Below are 27,812 nucleotides of genomic sequence, written 5' to 3' on the forward strand. Positions count from 1 at the left end.
TGCCACAGGAATGGTTCAAAACATAGTCAGTAAGAAGAGTCAGTCTTCTTGTACTTAAGTCGGCATTGTGCCTTTTGTATTTAATTCCGATGCAATTTCTGTGTTTCGTCGTCAATAGGAAGGTCAGAGGGATACAATAAACCTGAAGTGAAGCATCGGAAACTATAACTAGTGTCACAGGAATGGTTCAAAACATAGTCAGTAAGAACAGTTAGTCTTCTTGTCCTTAAGTCGGCATTGTGCCTCTTGTATTTAATTCCGATGCAATTTCTGTGTTTCATCGTCAATACGAAGGTCCAAGGGATACTGTAAACCTGGAGTGAAGCATCGGAATCTATAACTAGTGTCACAGTAATGGTTCAAAACATAGTAAGAAGGGTCAGACGTCTTGTACTGAAGCCGGCATTGTGCCCTTTGTATTTAATTCCGATGCTATATCTGTGTTTCATCGTCAATAAGAAGGTCCAATTGATGCAGTAAACCTGAAGTGAAGCATCGGAATCTATAACTAGTGTCACTGGAATGGTTCAAAATATAGACAGCAAGAAGAGTCAGTCTTCTTGTACTTAAGTCGGCATTGTGCCTTTTGTTTTTAATTCCGATGCAATTTCTGTGTTTCATCGTCAATAGGAAGGTCAGAGGGAAACAGTAAACCTGAAGTGAAGCATCGGAATCTATAACTAGTGTCACAGGAATGGTTCAAAACATAGTCAGTATGAAGAGTCAGTCTTCTTGTCCTTAAGTCGGCATTGTGCCTTTTTTTTTAATTCCGATGCAATTTCTGTGTTTCATCGTCAATATGAAGGTCAGTGGGATACAGCAAACCTGAAGCGAAGCATCGGAATCCAAAACTAGTGTCACACGAATGATTCAAAACATAGACAGTAGGAAGAGTCAGTCTTCTTGTACTTAAGTCGGCATTGTCCCTTTTGGATTTAAATCCGATGCAATTTCTGTGTTTCATCGTCAATAAGAAGGTCCAAGGTATACAGTAAACATGAAGTGAAGAATCGGAATCTATAACTAGTGTCACAAGAATGGTTCAAAACATAGTCAGTAAGAAGAGTCAGTCTTCTTGTCCTTAAGTCGGCATTGTGACTCTTGTATTTAATTCCGATGCAATTTCTGTGTTTCATCGTCAATAAGAAAGTCCAAGGTATACAGTAAACCTGAAGTGAAGCATCGGAATCTATAACTAGTGTCACAGGAATGGTACAAAACATAGTTAGTAAGAAGAGTCAGTCTTCTTGTACTTAAGTCTTCGTTGTGCTTTTTCTATTTAATTCCGATGCAATTTCTGTGTTTCATCGTTAATAAGAAGGTCCAAGGGATACAGTAAACCTGGCGTGAAGCATCGGAATCTATAAATAGTGTCAATGGAATGGCTCACAACATAGACAGTAGGAAGAGTCAAGCTTCTTGCACTTAAGTCGGCATTGTGCCTTTCGTATTTAATTCCGATGCAATTTCTGTGTTTCATTGTCAATAAGAAGGTCTGAGGGATACAGTATACCAGATGTGAAGCATCGGAATCTATAGCTAGTGTCACAGGAATGGTTCAAAACATAGTCAGTAAGAAGAGTCAGTCTTCTTGTCCTTAAGTCGGAATTGTGCCTTTTGTATTTAATCCTGATGCAATTTCTGTGTTTCATCGTCAATAAGAAGGTCCAAGAGTTACAGTGAACCTGAAGTGAAGCATCGGAATGTACAACTAGTGTCATAGGAACGGTTCAAATCATAGACAGTAAGAAGAGTCAGCCTTCTTGTACTTAAGTCGGAATTGTGCCTTTTCTACTTCATTTCGATGCAGTTTCTGTGTTTCATCGTCAATAAGAAGGTCAGAGGGATACAGTAAACCTGAAGTGGAGCATCGGAATCTATAACTAGTGTCACAGGAATCGTTCAAAACATAGTCAGTAAGAAGAGTCAGTCTTCTTGTTCATAAGTTGGCATTGTGCCTTTTGTATTTAATTCCGATACAATTTCTGTGTTTCACCGGCAATAAGAAGGTCAAAGGGATACAGGAAACCTGAAGTGGAGCATCGGAATCTATAACTAGTGTCACAGGAATGGTTCAAAACATAGTCAATATGAAGAGTCATTCGTCTTGTCCTTAAGTCGGCATTGTGCCATTTGTATTTAATTCCGATACAATTTCTGTGTTTCACCGGCAACAAGAAGGTCAAAGGGATACAGGAAACCTGAAGTGAAGCATCGGAATCTATAACTAGTGTCACAGGACTGGTTCAAACATAGACAGTAAGAAGAGTCAGTCTTCTTGTACTTAAGTCGGCATTGTGCCTTTTGTATTTAATTCCGATGCAATTTCTGTGTTTCATCGTCAATAGGAAGGTCAGAGGGAAACAGTAAACCTGAAGTGAAGCATCGGAATCTATAACTAGGGTCACAGGAATGGTTCAACACATAGTCAGTATGAAGAGTCAATCGTCTTGTCCTTAAGTCGGCATTGTGCCTTTTGTATTTAATTCCGTGGCAATTTCTGTGTTTCATCGTCAATATGAAGGTCAGTGGGATACAGTAAACAAGAAGTGAAGCATCGGAATCGAAAACTAGTGTCACAGGAATGATTCAAATCATAGACAGTAGGAAGAGTCAGTCTTCTTGTACTTAAGTCGGCAGTGTCCCTTTTGTATTTAAATCCGATGCAATTTCTGTGTTTCATCGTCAATAAGAAGGTCCAAGGTATACAGTAAACCTGAAGTGAAGCATCGGAATCTATAACTAGTGTCACAGGAATGGTTCAAAACATAGTCAGTAAGAACAGTTAGTCTTCTTGTCCTTAAGAAGGCATTGTGCCTTTTGTATTAAATTCCGATGCAATTTCTGTGTTTCATCGTCAATGAGAAGGTCCAAGGGATACAGTAAACCTGGAGTGTAGCATCGGAATCTATAACTTGGGTCACAGGAATGGTTCAAAACATAGACAGTAAGAAGTGTCAGTCTTCGTGTACTTTAGTCGGCATTTGCCTTTTGTATTTAATTCCGACGCAATTTCTGTGTTTCATCGTCAATAAGAAGGTCTAAGGGATACAGTAAACCTGAAGTGAAACATCGGAATCTATAACTAGTGTCACAGGAATGGTTCAAAACATAGACTGTGAGAAGAGTCCGTCTTCCTGTACTTAAGTCGGCATTGTGCCTTTTGTATCTTATTCCGATGCAATTTCTATGTTTCATCATCACTAAGATGGTCAGAGTGAAACAGTAATCCTGAAGTGAAGCATCGGAACTATAACTAGTGTCACAGCAATGGTTCAAAACATAGACAGTAAGAAGTGTCAGTCTTCGTGTACTTTAGTCGGCATTTGCCTTTTGTATTTAATTCCGATGAAATTTGTGTGTTTCATCGTCAATAAGAGGGTCCAAGGGATTCTGTAAACCTATAGTGAAGCATCGGAATCTATAACTAGTGTCACAGTAATGGTTCCAAACATAGACAGTAAGAAGAGTCAGACCTCTTGTACTTAAGTCGGCATTGTGCCTTTTGGATTTATTTCCGGTGCAATTTCTGTGTTTCATCGTCAATAAGAAGGTCCAAGGCATACAGTAAACCTGAAGTGAAGCATCGGAATCTGTAACTAGTGTCACTGGAATGGTTCAAAATATAGACAGAAAGAAGAGTCAGTCTTCTTGTACTTAAGTCGGCATTGTGCCTTTTGTATTTAATTCCAATGCAATTTCTGTGTTTCATCGTCAATAGGAAGGTCAGAGGGAAACAGTAAACCTGAAGTAAAGCATCGGAATCAATAACTAGTGTCACAGGAATGGTTCAAAACATAGACAGTTTGAAGAGTCAGTCTTCTTGTACTTAAGTCGGCATTGTGCCTCTTGTATTTAATTCCGATGCAATTTCTGTGTTTCATCGTCTATAAGAGGGTCCAAGGGATACTGTAAACCTATAGTGAAGCATCGGAATCTATAACTAGTGTCACAGTAATGGTTCAAAACGTAGACAGTAAGATGAGTCAGACGTCTTGTACTTAAGTCGGCATTGTGCCTTTTGGATTTATTTCCGATGCAATTTCTGTGTTTCATCGTCAATAAGAAGGTCCAAGGCATACAGTAAACCTGAAGTGAAGCATCAGAATCTATAACTAGTGTCACTGGAATGGTTCAAAAAATAGACAGTAAGAAGAGTCAGTCTTCTTGTACTTAAGTCGGCATTGTGCCTTTTGTATTTATTTCCGATGCGATTTCTGTGTTTCATCGTCAATTGGAAGGTCAGAGGGAAACAGTAAACCTGAAGTGAATCATCGGAATCTATAACTAGTGTCACAGGAATGATTCAAAACATAGACAGTAGGAAGAGTCAGTCTTCTTGTACTTAAGTCGGCATTGTCCCATTCGTATTTAAATCCGATGCAATTTCTGTGTTTCATCGTCAATAAGAAGGTCCAAGGTATACAGTAAACCTGAAGTGAAGCATCGGAATCTGTAACTAGTGTCACAGGAATGGTTCAAATCATAGTCAGTAAGAAGAGTCTGTCTTCTTGTACTTAAGACGGCATTGTGACTTTTCAATGTAATTCCGATTCAATATCTGTGTTTCATCGTCAATAAGAAGGTCCAAGGGATACAGTAAACCTGGAGTGAAGCATCGGAATCAAAAACTAGTGTCACAGGAATGGTTCAAATCATAGACAGTAAGAGGAGTCAGTTTTCTTGTACTTAAGTCGGCATTGTGCATTTTGTATTTAATTCCGATGCAATTTCTGTGTTTCGTCATCAACAGGAATGTCAGAGGGATACAATAAACCTGAAGTGAAGCATCGGAATCTATAACTTGTGTCTCAGGAATGGTTCAAAGCATAGACAGTAAGAAGTGTCAGTCTTCGTGTACTTTAGTCGGCATTTGCCTTTTGTATTTAATTCCGACGCAATTTCTGTGTTTCATCGTCAATAAGAAGGTCTAAGGGATACAGTAAACCTGAAGTGAAGCATCGGAATCTATAACTAGTGTCACAGGAATGGTTCAAAACATAGACAGTGAGAAGAGTCAGTCTTCCTGTACTTAAGTCGGCATTCTGCCTTTTGTATCTTATTCCGATGCAATTTCTATGTTTCATCATGAGTAAGAAGGCCAGAGGGATACAGTAATCCTGAAGTGAAGCATCGGAATCTATTACTAGTGTCACAGGAATGGTTCAAAACATAGTCAGTAAGAAGAGTCAATGTTCTTGTACTTAAGTTGGCATTGTGCATTTCGTATTCAATTCCGATGCAATTTCTGTGTTTCACCGGCAATAAGAAGGTCAGAGGGATGCAGGAAACCTGAAGTGAAGCATCGGAATCTATAACTAGTGTCACAGGAATGGTTAAAAACATAGTCAGTAAGAAGAGTCAGTCTTCTTGTACTTAAGACGGCATTGTGACTTTGCTATTTAATTCCGATTCAATTTCTGTGTTTCATCGTCAATAAGAAGGTCCAAGGGATACTGTAAACCTGGAGTGAAGCATCCGAATCTAAAACTAGTGCACAGGAATGGTACAAATCATAGACAGTAAGAGGAGTCAGTCTTCTTGTACTTAAGTCGGCATTGTGCCATTTGTATTTAATTCCGATGCAATTTCTGTGTTTCGTCGTCAATAGGAAGGTCAAAGGGATACAATAAACCTGAAGTGAAGCATGGGACTCTATAACTAGTGTCACAGGAATGGTTCAGAACATAGTCAGTAAGAACAGTTAGTCTTCTTGTCCTTAAGTCGGCATTGTGCCTTTTGTATTTAATTCCGATGCAATGTCTGTGTTTCACCGGCAATAAGAAGGTCAGAGGGATGCAGGAAACCTGAAGTGAAGCATCGGAATCTATAACTAGTGTCACAGGAATGGTTCAAACATAGACAGTAAGGAGAGTCAGTCTTCTTGTACTTCAGTCGGCATTGTGCCTTTTGTATTTAATTCCGATGCAATTTCTGTGTTTCATCGTCAATAAGAAGGTCCAAGGGATACTGTAAACCTGGAGTGAAGCATCGGAATCTATAACTATTGTCACAGTAATGGTTCAAAACATAGACAGTAAAAAGCGTCAGACGTCTTGTACTGAAGCCGGCATTGTGCCTTTTGTATTTAATTCCGATGCAATTTCTGTGTTTCATCGTCAATAAGAAGGTCTGAGGGTTACAGTATACCAGATCCGAAGCATCGGAATCTATAGCTAGTGTCACAGGGATGGTTCAAATCATAGCCAGTAAGAAGAGTCAGTCTTTTTGTCCTTAAGTCGGCATTGTGCCTTTTGTATTTAATTCTGATGCAATTTCTCTGTTTCATCGCCAATAAGAAGGTCCAAGTGATACAGTGAACCTGAAGTGAAGCATCGGAATATACAACTAATGTCATAGGAATGGTTCAATACATAGACAGTAAGAAGGGTCAGCCATCTTGTACTTAAGTCGGCATTGTGCCTTATCTATTTAATTCCGATGCAATTTCTGTGTTTCATCGTCAATAAGAAGGTCAGAGGGATACAGTAAACCTGAAGTGAAGCATCGGAATCTATAACCAGTGTCACAGGAATCGTTCAAAGCATAGTCAGTAAGAAGAGTCAGTCTTCTTGTACATAAGTTGGCATTGTGCCTTTCGTATTTAATTCCGATACAATTTCTGTGTTTCACCGGCAATAAGAAGGTCAAAGGGATACAGGAAACCTGAAGTGAAGCATCGGAATCTATAACTAGTGTCACGGAAATGGTTCAAACATAGACAGTAAGAAGAGTGAGACGTCGTGTACTTAAGTCGGCATTGTGCCTTTTGTATTTAATTCCGATGCAATTTCTGTGTTTCATCGTCAATAGGAAGGTCAGAGGGAAACAGTAAACCTGAAGTGAAGCATCGGAATCTATAACTAGTGTCACAGGAATGGTTCAAAACATAGTCAGTATGAAGAGTCAGTCTTCTTGTCCTTAAGTCGACATTGAGACTCTTGTATTTAATTCCGATGCAATTTGTGTGTTTCATCGTCAATAAGAGGGTCCAAGGGATTCTGTAAACCTATAGTGAAGCATCGGAATCTATAACTAGTGTCACAGTAATGGTTCCAAACATAGACAGTAAGAAGAGTCAGACGTCTTGTACTTAAGTCGGCATTGTGCCTTTTGTATCTTATTCCGATGCAATTTCTATGTTTCATCATCACTAAGAAGGTCAGAGTGATACAGTAATCCTGAAGTGAAGCATCGGAATCTATAACTAGTGTCACAGGAATGGTTCAAAACATAGTCAGTAAGAAGAGTCAATCTTCTTGTACTTAAGTTGGTCTTGTGCATTTCGTATTTAATTCCGATGCAATTTCTGTTTTTCATCGTCAATAGGAAGGTCAGAGGGAAACAGTAAACCTGTAGTGAAGCATCGGAATCCATAACTAGTGTCACAGGAATGGTTCAAAACATAGTCAGTAAGAAGAGTCAATCTTCTTGTCCTTAAGTCGACATTGAGCCTCTTGCATTTAATTCCGATGCAATTTGTGTGTTTCATCGTCAATAAGAGGGTCCAAGGGATTCTGTAAACCTATAGTGAAGCATCGGAATCTATAACTAGTGTCACAGTAATGGTTCCAAACATAGACAGTAAGAAGAGTCAGACGTCTTGTACTTAAGTCGGCATTGTTTCTTTTGGATTTATTTCCGATGCAATTTCTGTGTTTCATCGTCAATAAGAAGGTCCAAGGCATACAGTAAACCTGAAGTGAAGCATCGGAATCTATAACTAGTGTCACTGGAATGTTTCAAAATATAGACAGTAAGAAGAGTCAGTCTTCTTGTACTTAAGTCGGCATTGTGCCTTTTGTATTTAATTCCAATGCAATTTCTGTGTTTCATCGTCAATAGGAAGGTCAGAGGGAAACAGTAAACCTGAAGTAAAGCATCGGAATCAATAACTAGTGTCACAGCAATGGTTCAAAACATAGTCGGTATGAAGAGTCAGTCTTTCTGTCCTTAAGTCGGCATTTGGCCTTCTGTATTTAATTCCGATGCAATTTCTGTGTTTCATCGGCAATATGAAGGTCAGTGGGATACAGAAAACCTGAAGTGTTGCATCGGAATCCAAAACTAGTGTCACAGGAATGATTCAAAACATAGACAGTAGGAAGAGTCAGTCTTCTTGTACTTAAGTCGGCATTGTCCCTTTTGTATTTATATCCGATGCAATTTCTGTGTTTCATCGTCAATAAGAAGGTCCAAGGTATACAGTAAACCTGAAGTGAAGAATCGGAATCTATAACTAGTGTCACAGGAATGGTTCAAAACAAAGTCAGTAAGAAGAGTCAGTCTACTTGTACTTAAGACGGCATTGTGACTTTTCTATTTAATTCCGATTCAATTTCTGTGTTTCATCGTCAATAGAAGGTCCAAGGGATACAGTAAACCTGGAAAGAAGCATCGGAATCTAAAACTAGTGTCAAAGGAATGGTTCAAATCTTAGAATGTAAGAGGAGTCAGTTTTCTTGTACTTAAGTCAGCATTGTGCCTTTTGTATTTAATTCCGATGCAATTACTGTGTTTCGTCGTCAATAGGAAGGTCAGAGGGATACAATAAACCTGAAGTGAAGCATCGGAATCTATAACTAGTGTCACAGGAATGGTTCAAAACATAGTCAGTAAGAACAGTCAGTCTTCTTGTCCTTAAGTCGGCACTGTGCCTTTTGTATTTATTTCCGATGCAATTTCTGTGTTTCATCGTCAATGAGAATGTCCGAGGGATACAGTAAACCTGGAGTGTAGCATCGGAATCTATAACTTGTGTCACAGGAATGGTTCAAAACATAGACAGTAAGAAGTGTCAGTCTTCGTGTACTTTATTCGGCATTTGCCTTTTGTATTTAATTCCGACGCAATTTCTGTGTTTCATCGTCATTAAGAAGGTCTAAGGGGTACAGTAAACCTGAAGTGAAGCATCGGAATCTATAACTAGTGTCACAGGAATGGTTCAAAACATAGACAGTGAGAAGAGTCAGTCTTTCTGTACTTAAGTCGGCATTGTGCTTTTGTATCTTATTCCGATGCAATTTCTATGTTTCATCATCACTAAGAAGGTCAGAGGGATACAGTAATCCTGAAGTGAAGCATCGGAATCTATAACTAGTGTCACAGGAATGGTTCAAAACCTAGTCAGCAAGAAGAGTCAATCTTCTTGTACTTAAGTTGGCATTGTGCATTTCGTATTTAATTCCGATGCAATTTCTGTGTTTCACCGGCAATAAGAAGGTCAGAGGGATGCAGGAAACCTGAAGTGAAGCATCGGAATCTATAACTAGTGTCACAGGAATGTTTCAAACATAGACATTAAGAAGAGTCAGTCTACTTGTACTTAAGTCGATATTGTGCCTTTTGTATTTAATTCCGATGCAATTTCTGTTCTTCATCGTCAATAGGAAGGTCAGGGGGAAACAGTAAACCTGAAGTGAAGCATCGGAATCTATAACTAGTGTCACAGGAATGGTTCAAAACGTAGACAGTAAGATGAGTCAGACGTTTTGTACTTAAGTCGGCATTGTGCCTTTTCGATTTATTTCCGATGCAATTTCTGTGTTTCATCGTCAATAAGAAGGTCCAAGGCATACAGTAAACCTGAAGTGATGCATCAGAATCTATAACTAGTGTCACTGGAATGGTTCAAAATATAGACAGTAAGAAGAGTCAGTCTTCTTGTACTTAAGTCGGCATTGTGCCTTTTGTATTTAATTCCGATGCAATTTCTGTGTTTCATCGTCAATAGGAAGGTCAGAGGGAAACAGTAAACCTGAAGTGAATCATCGGAATCTATAACTAGTGTCACAGGAATGATTCAAAACATAGACAGTAGGAAGAGTCAGTCTTCTTGTACTTAAGTCGGCATTGTCCCATTCGTATTTAAATCCGATGCAATTTCTGTGTTTCATCGTCAATAAGAAGGTCCAAGGTATACAGTAAACCTGAAGTGAAGCATCGGAATCTGTAACTAGTGTCACAGCAATGGTTCAAATCATAGTCAGTAAGAAGAGTCTGTCTTCTTGTACTTAAGAAGGCATTGTGACTTTTCTATGTAATTCCGATTCAATTTCTGTGTTTCATCGTCAATAAGAAGGTCCAAGGGATACAGTAAACCTGGAGTGAAGCATCGGAATCTAAAACTAGTGTCACAGGAATGGTTCAAATCATAGACAGTAAGAGGAGTCAGTTTTCTTGTACTTAAGTCGGCATTGTGCCTTTTGTATTTAATTCCGATGCAATTTCTGTGTTTCGTCATCAATAGGAAGGTTAGAGGGATCCAATAAACCTGAAGTGAAGCATCGGAATCTATAACTTGTGTCTCAGGAATGGTTCAAAGCATAGACAGTAAGAAGTGTCAGTCTTCGTGTACTTTAGTCGGCATTTGCCTTTTGTATTTAGTTCCGACGCAATTTCTGTGTTTCATCGTCAATAAGAATGTCTGAGGGATACAGTAAACCTGAAGTGAAGCATCGGAATCTATAACTAGTGTCACAGGAATGGTTCAAAACATAGACAGTGAGAAGAGTCAGTCTTCCTGTACTTAAGTCGGCATTCTGCCTTTTGTATCTTATTCCAATGCAATTTCTATGTTTCATCATGACTAAGAAAGCCAGAGGGATACAGTAATCCTGAAGTGAAGCATCGGAATCTATAACTAGTGTCACAGGAATGGTTCAAAACATAGTCAGTAAGAAGAGTCAATGTTCTTGTACTTAAGTTGGCATTGTGCATTTCGTATTCAATTCCGATGCAATTTCTGTGTTTCACCGGCAATAAGAAGGTCAGAGGGATGCAGGAAACCTGAAGTGAAGCATCGGAATCTATAACTAGTGTCACAGGAATGGTTCAAACATAGACAGTAAGAAGAGTCAGTCTTCTTGTCCTTAAGTCGGCTTTGTGCCTTTTGTATTTAATTCCGATGCAATTTCTGTTTTTCATCGTCAATAGGAAGGTCAGAGGGAAACAGTAAACCTGAAGTGAAGCATCGGAATCTATAACTAGTGTCACAGGAATGGTTCAAAACATAGTCAGTAAGAAGAGTCAATCTTCTTGTCCTTAAGTCGGCATTGTGCCTCATGTATTTAATTCCGATGCACTTTCTGTGCTTCATCGTCAATACGAAGGTCCAAGGCATACAGTAAACCTGAAGTGAAGCATCGGAATCTATAACTAGTGTCACTGGAATGGTTCAAAATATAGACAGTAAGAAGAGTCAGTCTTCTTGTACTTAAGTCGGCATTGAGCCTTTTGTATTTAATTCCGATGCAATTTCTGTGTATCATCGTCAATAGGAAGGTCAGAGGGAAACAGTAAACCTGAAGTGAAGCATCGGAATCTATAACTAGTGTCACAGGAAAGGTTCAAACATAGTCAGTACGAAGAGTCAGTCTTCTTGTCCTTAAGCCGGCATTGTGACTTTTGTATTTAATTCCGATGCAATTTCTGTGTTGCATCGTCAACATGAAGGTCAGTGGGATACAGTGAACCTGAAGTGAAGCATCGGAATCCAAAACTAGTGTCACAGGAATGATTCAAATCATAGACAGTAGGAAGAGTCAGTCTTCTTGTACTTAAGTCGGCATTGTCACTTTCGTATTTAAATCCGATGCAATTTCTGTGTTTCATCGTCAATAAGAAGGTCCAAGGTATCCAGTAAAACTGAAGTGAAGCATCGGAATCTATAACTAGTGTCACAGGAATGGTTCAAAACATAGTCAGTAAGAAGAGTCAGTCTTCTTGTACTTAAGACGGCATTGTGACTTTGCTATTTAATTCTGATTCAATTTCTGTGTTTCATCGTCAATAAGAAGGTCCAAGGGATACAGTAAACCTGGAGTGAAGCATCCGAATCTAAAACTAGTGTCACAGGAATGGTTCAAACCATAGACAGTAGGAGGAGTCAGTCTTCTTGTACTTAAGTCGGCATTGTGCCATTTGTATTTAATTCCGATGCAATTTCTGTGTTTCGTCGTCATTAAGAAGGTCTAAGGGGTACAGTAAACCTGAAGTGAAGCATCGGAATCTATAACTAGTGTCACAGGAATGGTTCAAAACATAGTCAGTAAGAAGAGTCAGTCTTCTTGTACTTAAGACGGCATTGTGACTTTGCTATTTAATTCTGATTCAATTTCTGTGTTTCATCGTCAATAAGAAGGTCAAAGGGATACAGTAAACCTGGAGTGAAGCATCCGAATCTAAAACTAGTGTCACAGGAATGGTTCAAATCATAGACAGTAAGAGGAGTCAGTCTTCGTGTACTTTATTCGGCATTTGCCTTTTGTATTTAATTCCGACGCAATTTCTGTGTTTCATCGTCATTAAGAAGGTCTAAGGGGTACAGTAAACCTGAAGTGAAGCATCGGAATCTATAACTAGTGTCACAGGAATGGTTCAAAACATAGACAGTGAGAAGAGTCAGTCTTTCTGTACTTAAGTCGGCATTGTGCTTTTGTATCTTATTCCGATGCAATTTCTATGTTTCATCATCACTAAGAAGGTCAGAGGGATACAGTAATCCTGAAGTGAAGCATCGGAATCTATAACTAGTGTCACAGGAATGGTTCAAAACCTAGTCAGTAAGAAGAGTCAATCTTCTTGTACTTAAGTTGGCATTGTGCATTTCGTATTTAATTCCGATGCAATTTCTGTGTTTCACCGGCAATAAGAAGGTCAGAGGGATGCAGGAAACCTGAAGTGAAGCATCGGAATCTATAACTAGTGTCACAGGAATGGTTCAAACATAGACATTAAGAAGAGTCAGTCTTCTTGTACTTAAGTCGATATTGTGCCTTTTGTAATTAATTCCGATGCAATTTCTGTTCTTCATCGTCAATAGGAAGGTCAGGGGGAAACAGTAAACCTGAAGTGAAGCATCGGAATCTATAACTAGTGTCACAGGAATGGTTCAAAACGTAGACAGTAAGATGAGTCAGACGTTTTGTACTTAAGTCGGCATTGTGCCTTTTCGATTTATTTCCGATGCAATTTCTGTGTTTCATCGTCAATTAGAAGGTCCAAGGCATACAGTAAACCTGAAGTGATGCATCAGAATCTATAACTAGTGTCACTGGAATGGTTCAAAATGTAGACAGTAAGAAGAGTCAGTCTTCTTGTACTTAAGTCGGGATTGTGCCTTTTGTATTTAATTCCGATGCAATTTCTGTGTTTCATCGTCAATAGGAAGGTCAGAGGGAAACAGTGAACCTGAAGTGAATCATCGGAATCTATAACTAGTGTCACAGGAATGATTCAAAACATAGACAGTAGGAAGAGTCAGTCTTCTTGTACTTAAGTCGGCATTGTCCCATTCGTATTTAAATCCGATGCAATTTCTGTGTTTCATCGTCAATAAGAAGGTCCAAGGTATACAGTAAACCTGAAGTGAAGCATCGGAATCTGTAACTAATGTCACAGCAATGGTTCAAATCATAGTCAGTAAGAAGAGTCTGTCTTCTTGTACTTAAGAAGGCATTGTGACTTTTCTATGTAATTCCGATTCAATTTCTGTGTTTCATCGTCAATAAGAAGGTCCAAGGGATACAGTAAACCTGGAGTGAAGCATCGGAATCTAAAACTAGTGTCACAGGAATGGTTCAAATCATAGACAGTAAGAGGAGTCAGTTTTCTTGTACTTAAGTCGGCATTGTGCCTTTTGTATTTAATTCCGATGCAATTTCTTTGTTTCGTCATCAATAGGAAGGTCAGAGGGATCCAATAAACCTGAAGTGAAGCATCGGAATCTATAACTTGTGTCTCAGGAATGGTTCAAAGCATAGACAGTAAGAAGTGTCAGTCTTCGTGTACTTTAGTCGGCATTTGCCTTTTGTATTTAGTTCCGACGCAATTTCTGTGTTTCATCGTCAATAAGAAGGTCTAAGGGATACAGTAAACCTGAAGTGAAGCATCGGAATCTATAACTAGTGTCACAGGAATGGTTCAAAACATAGTCAGTAAGAAGAGTCAATGTCCTTGTACTTAAGTTGGCATTGTGCATTTCGTATTCAATTCCGATGCAATTTCTGTGTTTCACCGGCAATAAGAAGGTCAGAGGGATGCAGGAAACCTGAAGTGAAGCATCGGAATCTATAACTAGTGTCACAGGAATGGTTCAAACATAGACGGTAAGAAGAGTCAGTCTTCTTGTCCTTAAGTCGGCATTGTGCCTTTTGTATTTAATTCCGATGCAATTTCTGTTTTTCATCGTCAATAGGAAGGTCAGAGGGAAACAGTAAACCTGAAGTGAAGCATCGGAATCTATAACTAGTTTCACAGGAATGGTTCAAAACATAGTCAGTAAGAAGAGTCAATCTTCTTGTCCTTAAGTCGGCATTGTGCCTCTTGTATTTAATTCCGATGCACTTTCTGTGTTTCATCGTCAATAAGAAGGTCCAAGGCATACAGTAAACCTGAAGTGAAGCATCGGAATCTATAACTATTGTCACTGGAATGGTTCAAAATATAGACAGTAAGAAGAGTCAGTCTTCTTGTACTTAAGTCGGCATTGAGCCTTTTGTATTTAATTCCGATGCAATTTCTGTGTATCATCGTCAATAGGAAGGTCAGAGGGAAACAGTAAACCTGAAGTGAAGCATCGGAATCTATAACTAGTGTCACAGGAATGGTTCAAACATAGTCAGTACGAAGAGTCAGTCTTCTTGTCCTTAAGTCGGCATTGTGACTTTTGTATTTAATTCCGATGCAATTTCTGTGTTGCATCGTCAATATGAAGGTCAGTGGGATACAGTGAACCTGAAGTGAAGCATCGGAATCTATAACTAGTGTCACAGTAATGGTTCAAAACATAGTCAGTAAGAACAGTTAGTCTTCTTGTCCTTAGGTCGGCATTGTGCCTTTTGTATTTAATTCCGATGCAATTTCTGTGTTTCATCGTCAATAAGAAGGTCCAAGGGATACTATAAACCTGGAGTGAAGCATCGGAATCTATAACTATTGTCACAGTTATGGTTCAAAACATAGACAGTAAAAAGGGTCAGACGTCTTGTACTGAAGCCGGCATTGTGCCTTTTCTATTTAATTCCGATGCAATATCTGTGTTTCATCGTCAATAAGAAGGTCTGAGGGTTACAGTATACCAGATCTGAAGCATCGGAATCTATAGCTAGTGTCACAGGGATGGTTCAAATCATAGCCAGTAAGAAGAGTCAGTCTTCTTGTCCTTAAGTCGGCATAGTGCCTTCTGTATTTACTTCTGATGCAATTTCTCTGTTTCATCGTCAATAAGAAGGTCCAAGTGATACAGTGAACCTGAAGTGAAGCATCGGAATATACAACTAATGTCATAGGAATGGTTCAATACATAGACAGTAAGAAGGGTCAGCCTTCTTGTACTTAAGTCGGCATTGTGCCTTATCTATTTAATTCCGATGCAATTTCTGTGTTTCTTCGTCAATAAGAAGGTCAGAGGGATACAGTAAACCTGAAGTGAAGCATCGGAATCTATAACTAGTGTCACAGGAATCGTTCAAAACATAGTCAGTAAGAAGAGTCAGTCTTCTTGTACATAAGTTGGCATTGTGCCTTTCGTATTTAATTCCGATACAATTTCTGTGTTTCACCGGCAAAAAGAAGGTCAAAGGGATACAGGAAACCTGAAGTGAAGCATCGGAATCTATAACTAGTGTCACAGAAATGGTTCAAACATTGACAGTAAGAAGAGTCAGTCTTCTTGTCCTTAAGTCGGCATTGTGGCTCCAGTATTTAATTCCGATGCAATTTCTGTACTTCATCGTCAATAAGAGGGTCCAAGGGATACTGTAAACCTGGAGTGAAGCATCGGAATCTATAACTAGTTTCACAGTAATGGTTCAAAACATAGACAGTAAGAAGAGTCAGACGTCTTGTACTTAAGTCGGCATTGTGCCTTTTGTATTTAATTCCGATGCAATTTCTGTGTTTCATCGTCAATAGGAAGGTCAGAGGGAAACAGTAAACCTGAAGTGAAGCATCGGAATCTATAACTAGTGTCACAGGAATGGTTCAAAACATAGTCAGTATGAAGAGTCAGTCTTCTTGTCCTTAAGTCGGCACTGTGCCTTTTGTACTTAATTCAGATGCAATTTCTGTGTTTGATCGTCAATAAGAAGGTCAGTGGGATACAGTATACCTGAAGTGAAGCATCGGAATCCAAAACTAGTGTCACAGGAATGATTCAAAACATAGACAGTAGGAAGAGTCAGTCTTCTTGTACTTAAGTCGGCATTGTGCCTTCTGTATTTAAATCCGATGCAATTTCTGTGTTTCATCGTCAATAAGATGGTCCAAGGTATACAGTAAACCTGAAGTGAAGGATCGCAATCTATAACTAGTGTCACAGGAATGGTTCAAAGCATAGTCAGTAAGAAGAGTCAGTCTTCTTGTACTTAAGACGGCAATGAGACTTTTCTATTTAATTCCGATGCAATTTCTGTGATTCATCGTCAATACGAAGGTCCAAGGGATACAGTAAACCTGGAGTGAAGCATCGGAATCTAAAACTAGTGTCACAGGAATGGTTCAAATCATAGACAGTAAGAGGAATCAGCTTCTTGTACTTAAGTCGGCATTGTGCCTTTTGTATTTAATTCCGATGCAATTTCTGTGTTTCGTCGTCAATAGGAAGGTCAGAGGGATACAATAAACCTGAAGTGAAGCATCGGAATCTATAGCTAGTGTCACAGGAATGGTTCAAAACAGGGTCAGTAAGAACAGTTAGTCTTCTTGTCCTTAAGTCGGCATTGTGCTTTTGTATTTAATTCCGATGCAATTTCTGTGTTTCATCGTCAATGAGAAGGTCCAAGGGATACAGTAAACGTGGACTGTAGCATCGGAATCTATAACTTGTGTCACAGGATTGGTTCAAAACATAGACAGTAAGAAGAGTCAGTCTTCGTGTACTTTAGTCGGCATTAGCCTTTTGTATTTAATTCCGACGCAATCTCTGTGTTTCATCGTCAATAAGAAGGTCTAAGGGATATAGTAAACCTGAAGTAAAGCATCGGAATCTATAACTAGTGTCACAGGAATGGTTCAAAACGTAGACAGTAAGAAGAGTCAGACTTCTTGTACTTAAGTCGGCATTGTGCCTTTTGTATCTTATTCCGATGCAATTTCTATGTTTCATCATCAATAAGAAGGTCAGAGGGATACAGTAATCCTGAAGCGAAGCATCGGAATCTATAACTAGTGTCACAGGAACGGTTCAAAACATAGTCAGCAAGAAGAGTCAATCTTCTTGTACTTAAGTTGGCATTGTGCATTTCGTATTACATTCCGATGCAATCTTTGTGTTTCAACGGCAATAAGAAGGTCAGAGGGATGCAGGAAACCTGAAGCGAAGCATCGGAATCTATAACTAGTGTCACAGGAATGGTTCAAACATAGACAGTAAGAAGAGTCAGTCTTCTTGTACTTAAGTCGTCATTGTGCCTTTTGTATTTAATTCCGATGCAATTTCGGTTTTTCATCGTCAATAGGAAGGTGAGAGGGAAACAGTAAACCTGGAGTGAAGTATCTGAATCTATAACTAGTGTCACAGGTATGGTTCAAAACATAGTCAGTAAGAAGAGTCAATCTTCTTGTCCTTAAGTCGGCATTGTGCCTTTTGTATTTAATTCTGATGCAATTTCTGTGTTTCATCGTCAATAAGAAGGTCCAAGGAATACAGTGAACCTGAAGTGATGCATCGGAATGTACAACTAGTGTCATAGGAATTGTTCAAAACATAGACAGTAAGAAGGGTCAGCCTTCTTGTACTTAAGTCGGAATTGTGCCTTTTTTATATAATTCCGTTGCAGTTTCTGTGTTTCACCGGCAATAAGAAGGTCCAAGGGATACTGTAAACCTGGATTGAAGCATCGGAATCCACAACTAGTGTCACAGTAATGGTTCAAAACATAGACAGTAAGATGAGTCAGACGTCTTGTACTGAAGCCGGCATTGTGCCTTTTGTATTTAATTCCGATGCAATTTCTGTGTTTCATCGTCAATAAGAAGGTCCAAGGGATGCAGTGAACCTGAAGTGAAGCATCGGAATCTATAACTAGTGTCACTGGAATGGTTCAAAATATAGACAGTAAGAAGAGTCAGTCTTCTTGTACTTAAGTCGACATTGTGCCTTTTGTATTTAATTCCGATGCAATTTCTGAGTTTCATCGTCAATAAGAAGGTCCAAGGGATACAGTAAACCTGGACTGTAGCATCGGAATGTATAACTTGTGTCACAGGAATGGTTCAAAACATAGACAGTAAGAAGAGTCAGTCTTCTTGTACTTAAGTCGACATTGTGCCTTTTCTGTTTAATTCCGATGCAATTTCTGTGTTTCATCGTCAATAAGAAGGTCAGAGGATACAATAAACCTGAAGTGAAGCATAGGAATCTATAACTAGTGTCACAGGGTTGGCAGCCCTGCAGCCAAGCGACTAGCGCGAGGTTTGGTGTTCTCGTAAAGATAAGTTATTTTAGATTATTAAACACATAGATTAGTACTGATTACGTGGTAAATAAGTGTATTAGTGTGCCGTTTAAGTGTACCATTAAAGGTTTCATTTCTCATTACGTAATATAGCAGAAAACGCGAAAAGACCGTACAGTCGTATTTTCTGTTTACGTTCTGCTGCAGCAAATCTATAGAATTTCGTTTAGTTGTTCCTTGCTCTCTCCAGCAATTTAACTTAGCGTACCTCTTCATTATTTAACTAGCATTTCCGGAAAGTAGCGTAAAGTTTAACTTGTTGTTTCAGAAACTTTGCACTTTTGTTTTTGTTTACACACAGTTGCGTATAGGCCAAATTTTTGTAACCATATTTTCGTGTTTATCTGTAATTTAACTGACTTATTCTTAATAAATTATTACGTTTATCATGAGTGAAAAGTGCTTGACTTGCCGTAGAATTGTTAGGTCGGGGCTTTGGTGTGATGGGTGCTGTAGTTTTTTCCATGTGGGTGACTGTAGTGGCGTGGGAATAGGGGAAGTAAATGAGACTCATCAGTGGTTTTGTAGGATTTGTAGTAGAGATAGGAAGATACTGGAACAGGAGGGGAAAATTGCTGCCCTTCAGGCTGAGTTAGACAAGGCCAGGGGAGATCTTGACAGGTTAAGGAGGGAGAAGGGTAAAGAGAGGTGGGAAGTGGCAACAGGCAACAGGAGGAACAGGCCTAGAACTTTGTCTGACAACTTTATGGTGAATGTGGAAAATAGATTTGACCTGTTGCTTCAGTTAGAAGCTGGTGAGCCTCAAGCAGTTACAGGTGTAGACAGGGCACAACAAACTTTCAGCAGCAAATTGAAAAGTAAGAATGTAGGGAAATCAGTAAAGAGAAAGAAAGTGTTGTTGTTAGGTAGTTCCCATGGAAGAGGTGTTGGCCAACTCTTGCAGGATGAACTAGGATCAGAATACCAGGTCACCAATTTTTTTAAACCTAGTGCTGGTCTGGAGCAGGTGACAGAGGATTTAGGATCACTTTGCAAAGATTTCACTAAGGAAGACACCGTGGTTATAGTGGGTGGGGCAGGTAACAGTATTGACAGAGATCCTGGGTACAGCATAGAGTGTGACCTGGCGAAGATTGCATCAGCATCGAGGCATACCAGTGTTGAGTTTTTATCTGTTCTTGGGCGCCATGACCGACCTCATTTGAACTCTTCTGTCAAGAGAGTTAATTTGGAGCTGGAACGGCTGCTCATGTCGGGTGCGGGGTCACACATTGGTGTGGTTCATGTTGATTCTGTCAGTAGGTGGGATTATACTAGGCATGGCCTTCACCTCAACAGGAAGGGGAAGGGTAAATTGGCTGGGGAAATAGCAGGAAAGTTAAAGGGGGGAGGCACTGTCGTGAGTGGTAAAATACCAGTGGTTATAGGATTCAGAATAGACCCTTTTTTAGGGTAGGGAGGACAGAAAGAAAACAAATTTTAAGAGAGGTTAGAACTGAGACAAACCTTCAGTTTGAGAAAGAAATCAAAAAACATAATTCCAGCTTATTACATCAACATAAACAGCCATTGGTTAAGAATTTTCAACTGTCAGCAGATATTTTAACTCCATCCAATTTTAAGTCAGTCAATGTGAAATGTCAGCTATCTTTATTGCATCAAAATATTCGAGGACTGAGAAATAAAATTAATGAATTAACTATCTGCATAGATGAATTAGAGTCTTCAAACCCAGCTGACATAATCTGCCTCTCTGAACATCATGTGACCACTGGTGTAGAACTTTTAAGTGTTACAGGGTTTAGGTTAGCATCTCACTATTGTAGATCAGAAATGGAGAAAGGAGGAGTTGCCACATTCATCAGGAACTGTCATAAATTTAAGAACATAGACATTCATAAATTTTGCCTAGAACAGCATATGGAAGCATGTGCAACAGAATTAGATTTTCACAAAAAATCTTTCATAATATTAAGTGTATATCGAGCACCTGCAGGTAACTTTAATCTGTTTGTAAACCACCTTGAAGCTGTACTGGCCCATTTAACAACCAAAAACAAAGAAATAGTGGTTGCTGGTGATTTCAATGTAGATTTCCTTAAAGACTCTCCCAATAAGAACCTATTTGAGTTAGTAACACTATCATTCAACTTAATTCCCACAGTAAAGTTCCCCACTAGGATAACCACTTGCTCACAAACAGCCATTGACAATATCTTTATAGAAAAGTCAAATGAACAAAATTATATTACAAAACCAATAGTCAATGGCCTCTCAGACCATGACATGCAGTTCCTTCTGTTAAATGTTAATACTGAACAGGATATAAAATCTGTTAAATCTGAGCTCAAGAGGGTAATCAGTAAGCCAAAAATTGATTATTTTAGGACACTCCTCAGAGACATTCACTGGACTGATGTTTACAGTGCTCATGGCATGAATGAAAAATATAACATTTTTGCTAATAAAGTGCTTACCTTATTTGAACACTGCTTTCCCCCAAAACTTACCAAGGTTAGAGCAAAGTCTACAAAGAAGCCATGGATTACTCGAGGAATAGGGGTATCTTGTAAAACAAAAAGAAAACTGTATCTGTCAATCCGAAACATTTCCAATGTTGATGCTATAGCACATTATAAGAAATACTGCAAAATATTAAAGACTGTAATACGGATGTCAAAGCAAATATATTACAAGGAAAAGATAGTCATATCAGATAACAAAATAAAGACAATATGGGATATAGTGAAGGAGGAGACCGGTAGAACCAGACATGAAGAGGAACAAATAGCATTAAGAGTAAATGATGCATTGGTGACAGATGTGTATAGTGTTGCAGAACTTTTTAACAAACATTTTATAACTGTTACTGAAAAGATGGGGTTGTCAGGTTCGGTAGATGCTGCTATGGATTACCTTAGACCAGACATTTCAAGTAACTTCCATAATATGAATTTGACCCTCACTACCCCAACAGAAATAATGTCCATCATAAAATCTTTAAAATCAAAAACATCTAGTGGGTATGATGAAATATCAACAAAGTTAATTAAAGAATGTGATTCTGAGCTAAGTAACATATTAAGCTATCTGTGTAACCAGTCGTTTATCAGTGGAATATTTCCCGAATGGCTGAAATATGCTGAAGTTAAGCCACTGTTTAAGAAGGGAGATAAAGAAATAGCATCAAATTTCCGTCCAATTTCACTGTTGCCAGCATTCTCAAAAATTTTCGAAAAAGTAATGTACAGCCGTCTTTATAACCATCTTATCTCAAATAACATACTGTCAAAGTCACAGTTTGGATTTCTAAAAGGTTCTGATATTGAGAAGGCTATCTACACTTACAGTGAAAATGTACTTAATTCATTAGACAAAAAATTGCAGGCAACTGGTATATTTTGTGATCTGTCAAAGGCATTTGACTGTGTAAATCACAATATCCTTTTAAGTAAACTAGAATATTATAGTGTAACAGGAAATGCTGCAAAATGGTTCAAATCTTATATCTCTGGCAGGAAACAAAGGGTGTTATTAGGAAAGAGACATGTATCAAGCTATCAGGCATCATCCAACTGGGAACTAATTACATGTGGGGTCCCACAAGGTTCCATTTTGGGGCCCTTACTTTTTCTTGTGTATATCAATGACCTTTCATCAGTAACATTACCAGATGCCAAGTTTGTTTTGTTTGCTGATGATACAAACATTGCAATAAATAGCAAATCAAGTGTAGTCTTAGAAAGATCAGCCAATAAAATATTTGTAGACATTAATCACTGGTTCCTAGCCAATTCTTTGTCACTAAACTTTGAAAAAACACACTACATGCAGTTCAGAACTTGTAAGGGGTGTCCCAAGAGTATATGTCTAACATATGATGACAAGAAGATAGAAGAAGTGGACGGTGTTAAATTCTTGGGATTACAGCTTGATAATAAATTCAACTGGGAGGAGCACACCACAGAACTGCTGAAGCGTCTTAACAAATCTCTGTTTGCAATGCGAATTTTGTCAGACATAGGGGATATAAAAATGAAAAAGCTGGCATACTATGCTTACTTTCATTCCATAATGTCATATGGGATTATTTTCTGGGGTAATTCATCAAGCCAAGCTAAAGTTTTCCGGGCACAAAAACGTGCAGTAAGAATTATATGTGGTGTGAACTCAAGAACATCCTGCAGAAGCCTGTTTAGGGAACTAGGGATACTAACTACAGCTTCCCAATATATTTATTCCTTAATGAAATTTGTCATTAAAAATATATCACTTTTTCAAACCAACAGCTCAATTCATGGAATCAATACTAGAAATAAGAATAATCTTCACAAGGATTTAAAGTCACTTAGTCTTGTACAAAAAGGTGTGCATTATTCAGGAACACACATTTTCAATAACTTGCCAGCAGCCATAAAAAGCTTAACAACCAATGAAATTCAGTTTAAGAGAAGCCTAAAGGATTTATTGGTGGCCAACTCCTTCTACTCCATTGATGAATTTCTGAGGAAAACCAACTGATTTGTATATAAGTACAACATAACTTCTGCACAATTTCAGTGCAGTAATGTGTTCACTGAAAATTTGTGTGTGTGTGTGTGTGTGTGTGTGTGTGTGTGTGTGTGTGTGTGTGTGTAAGTATAATCTAACTTCTGCACCATTGCAGTGCAGTAATGTGTTCATTGTAAATAAGTATTACAGTAGTTGTATTACATGTTTCTTACCTTATAAATAAATATAAAACTTTTTTATTTTAAATTCAGTGCAATAGTATTTGTAAAATGACTCTTAGTGTTCATTAAAAAATGACGATCATACCACTTGGGACCTGTGGAATGGTACATTAGCTTATTTGTTTTAGTTTAAATATTTGTCATGTATTGTTGTTTTTCTGACATGTTCCACATCCTGGAGGACCTCCTCACTACGGATCAATTGGAATGAAAGTAAATCTAATCTAATCTAATCTAACAGGAATGGTTCAAACATAGTCAGTAAGAACAGTCAGTCTTCTTGTCCTTAAGTCGGCATTGTGCCTTTTGTATTTAATTCCGACGCAATTTCTGTGTTTCATCGTCAATAAGAAGGTCCAAGGGATACAGTAAACCTGAAGTGATGCATTATAATCTATAACTAGTGTCACAGGAATGGTTCAAAACATAGTTAGTAAGAAGAGTCAGTCTTCTTGTACTTAAGTCTTCATTGTGCCTTTTCTATTTAATTCCGATGCAATTTCTGTGTTTCATCGTCAATAAGAAGGTCCAAGGGATACAGTAAACCTGGAGTGAAACACGGAACCTATAACTAGTGTCAATGGAATGGTTCACAACGTAGACAGTAAGAAGAGTCAGTCTTCTTGTACTTATGTCGGCATTGTGCCTTTTGTATTTAATTCCGATGCAATTTCTGTGTTTCATCGTCAATAAGAAGGTCAGAGGGATACAATAAACCTGAAGTGAAGCATCGGAATCTATACCTAGTGTCACAGGAATGGTTCAAACATAGTCAGTGAGAACAGTCGGTCATCTTGACCTTAAGTCGGCATTGTGCCTTTTGTATTTAATTCCGACGCAATTTCTGTGTTTCATCGTCAATAAGAAGGTCCAAGGGATACAGTAAACCTGAAGTGAAGCATTATAATCTATAACTAGTGTCACAGGAATGGTTCAAAACATAGTCAGTAAGAAGAGTCAGTCTTCTTGTACTTAAGTCGGCATTGTGCCCTTTGTATATAATTCTGATGCAATTTCTGTGTTTCATCGTCAATAAGAAGGTCCAAGGGATACAGTAAACCTGGAGTGAAGCATCGGAAACTATAACTAGTGTCAATGGAATGGTTCACAACATAGACAGTAAGAAGAGTCAGTCTTCTTGTACTTAAGTCGGCATTGCGTCTTTTGTATTTAATTCCGATGCAATTTCTGTGTTTCATCGTCAATAAGAAGGTCTGAGGGTTACAGTACACCAGGTGTGAAGCATCGGAATCTGTAGCTAGTGTCACAGAGATGGTTCAAATCATAGTCAGTAAGAAGATTCAGTCTTCTTGTCCTTAAGTCGGCATTGTGCCTTTTGTATTTAATTCTGATGCAATTTCTGTGTTTCATCGTAAATAAGAAGGTCCAAGGGATACAGTGAACCTGAAGTGAAGCATCGGAATGTACAACTAATGTCATAGGAATGGTTCAATACATAGACAGTAAGAAGGTTCAGCCTTCTTGTACTTAAGTCGGCATTGTGCCTTATCTATTTAATTCCGATGCAATTTCTGTGTTTCATCGTCAATAAGAAGGTCAGAGGGATACAGTAAAGCTGAAGTGAAGCATCGGAATCTATAACTAGTGTCTCAGGAATCGTTCAAAACATAGTCAGTAAGAAGAGTCAGTCTTCTTGTACATAAGTTGGCATTGTGCCTTTCGTATTTAATTCCGATACAATCTCTGTGTTTCACCGGCAATAAGAATGTCAAAGGGATACAGGAAACCTGAAGTGAAGCATCGGAATCTATAACTAGTGTCACAGAAATGGTTCAAACATAGACAGTATGAAGAGTCAGTCTTGTCGTCCTTAAGTCGGCATTGTGCCTCTTGTATTTAATTCCGATGCAATTTCTGTGTTTCATCGTCAATAAGAGGGTCCAAGGGATACTGTAAACCTGGAGTGAAGCATCGGAATCTATAACTAGTGTCACAGTAATGGTTCAAAACATAGACAGTAAGAAGAGTCAGACGTCTTGTACTTAAGTCTTCATTGTGCCTTTTCTATATAATTCCGATGCAATTTCTGTATTTCATCGTCAATACGAAGGTCCAAGGGATACAGTAAACCTGGAGTGAAGCATCGGAAACTATAACTAGTGTCAATGGAATGGTTCACAACATAGACAGTAAGAAGAGTCAGTCTTCTTGTACTTAAGTCGGCATTGCGTCTTTTGTATTTAATTCCGATGCAATTTACGTGTTTCATCGTCAATAAGAAGGTCTGAGGGTTACAGTATACCAGATGTGAAGCATCGGAATCTGTAGCTAGTGTCACAGAGATGGTTCAAATCATAGTCAGTAAGAAGATTCAGTCTTCTTGTCCTTAAGTCGGCATTGTGCCTTTTGCATTTAATTCTGATGCAATTTCTGTGTTTCATCGTCAATAAGAAGGTCCAAGGGATACAGTGAACCTGAAGTGAAGCATCGGAATGTACAACTAATGTCATAGGAATGATTCAATACATAGGCAGTAAGAAGGGTCAGTCTTCTTGTACTTAATTCGGCATTGTGCCTTATCTATTTAAATCCGATGCAATTTCTGTGTTTCATCGTCTATAAGAAGGTCAGAGGGATACAGTAAACCTGAAGTGAAGCATCGGAATCTATAACTAGTGTCACAGGAATCGTTCAAAAGATAGTCAGAAAGAAGAGTCAGTCTTCTTGTACATAGGTTGGCATTGTGCCTTTCGTATTTAATTCCGATACAATTTCTGTGTTTCACCGGCAATAAGAATGTCAAAGGGATACAGGAAACCTGAAGTGAAGCATCGGAATCTATAACTAGCGTCACAGAAATGGTTCAAACATAGACAGTAAGAAGAGTCAGTCTTCTTGTACTTAAGTCGGCATTGTGCCTCTTGTATTTAATTCCGATGCAATTTCTGTGTTTCATCGTCAATAAGAGGGTCCAAGGGATACTGTAAACCTGGAGTGAAGCATCGGAATCTATAACTAGTGTCACAGTAATGGTTCAAAACATAGACAGTAAGAAGATCAGACGTCTTGTACTTAAGTCGGCATTGTGCTTTTGGATTTATTTCCGATGCAATTTCTGTGTTTCATCGTCAATAAGAAGGTCCAAGGGATACAGTAAACCTGAAGTGAAGCATCGGAATCTATAACTAGTGTCACTGGAATGGTTGAAAGTATAGACAGTAAGAAGAGTCAGTCTTCTTGTACTTAAGTCGGCATTGTGCCTTTTGTAATTAATTCCGATGCAATTTCTGTGACTCATAGTCAATAAGAAGGCCCAAGGGATACAGTAAGCCTGAAGTGAAGCATCGGACACTATAACTAGGGTCACATAAATGGTTCAAAACTAAGACAGTAGAAGAGTCAGTCTTCTTGTACTTAAGTCGGCATTGTGCCTTTTGCATGTAATTCCGATGCAATTTCTGTGTTTCACCGTCAATAGGAAGGTCAGAGGGAAACAGTAAACCTGAAGTGAAGCATCGGAATCTATAACTAGTGTCACAGGAACGGTTCAAAGCATAGTCAGTATGAAGAGTCAGTCGTCTTGCCCTTAAGTCGAAATGTGCCTTTTGTACTTAATTCATATTCAATTTCTGTGTTTGATCGTCAATAAGAAGGTCAGTGGGATACAGTAAACCTGAAGTGAAGCATCGGCATCCAAAACTAGTGTCACAGGAATGATTCAAAACATAGACAGTAGGAAGAGGCAGTCTTCTTGTACTTAAGTCGGCATTGTGCCTTTTGTATTTAAATCCGATGCAATTTCTGTGTTTCATCGTCAATAAGATGGTCCAAGGTATACAGTAAACCTGAAGTTAAGCATCGGAATCTATAACTAGTGTCACTGGAATGGTTCAAAGCATAGACAGTAAGAAGAGTCTGTCTTCTTGTACTTAATTCGGCATTGTGCAATTTGTATTTAATTCCGATGCAATTTCAGTGTTTCAGCGTCGAAAAGAAGGTCAGAGGGATACAGTAAACCTCAAGTGAAGCATCGGAATCTATAACTAGTGTCACTGGAATGGTTCAAAACATAGTCAGTAAGAAGAGTCAGTGTTCTTGTACTTAAGACGGCATTGTGACTTTTCTATTTAATTCCGATGCAATTTCTATGTTTCATCATCAATAAGAAGGTCAGAGGGATACAGTAATCCTGAAGTGAAGCTTCGGAATGTATAACTAGTATCACAGGAATGGTTCAAAGCATAGTCAGTAAGAAGAGTCAATCTTCTTGTACTTAAGTTGGCATTGTGCATTTCGTATTTAATTCCGATGCAATTTCTGTGTTTCACCGGCAATAAGAAGGTCAGAGGGATGCAGGAAACCTGAAGCGAAGCATCGGAATCTATAACTAGTGTCACAGGAATGGTTCAAACCTAGACAGTAAGAAGAGTCAGTTTTCTTGTACGTAAGTGGGCATTGTGCCTTTTGTATTTAATTCCGATGCAATTTCGGTTTTTCATCGTCAATAAGAAGGTCCTAGGGATACAGTAAACCTGGAGTCAAGCATCGGAACCTATAACTAGTGTCAATGGAATGGTTCACAACATAGACAGTAAGAAGAGTCAGTCTTCTGGACCTTTAGTCGGCATTGTGCCTCTTGTATTTAATTCCAATGCAATTTCTGTGTTTCATCGTCAATAAGAGGGTCCATGGGATACTG

The sequence above is a fragment of the Schistocerca piceifrons genome, chromosome X, assembly GCF_021461385.2.
Source record: "Schistocerca piceifrons isolate TAMUIC-IGC-003096 chromosome X, iqSchPice1.1, whole genome shotgun sequence".
Taxonomy (NCBI): domain Eukaryota; kingdom Metazoa; phylum Arthropoda; class Insecta; order Orthoptera; family Acrididae; genus Schistocerca; species Schistocerca piceifrons.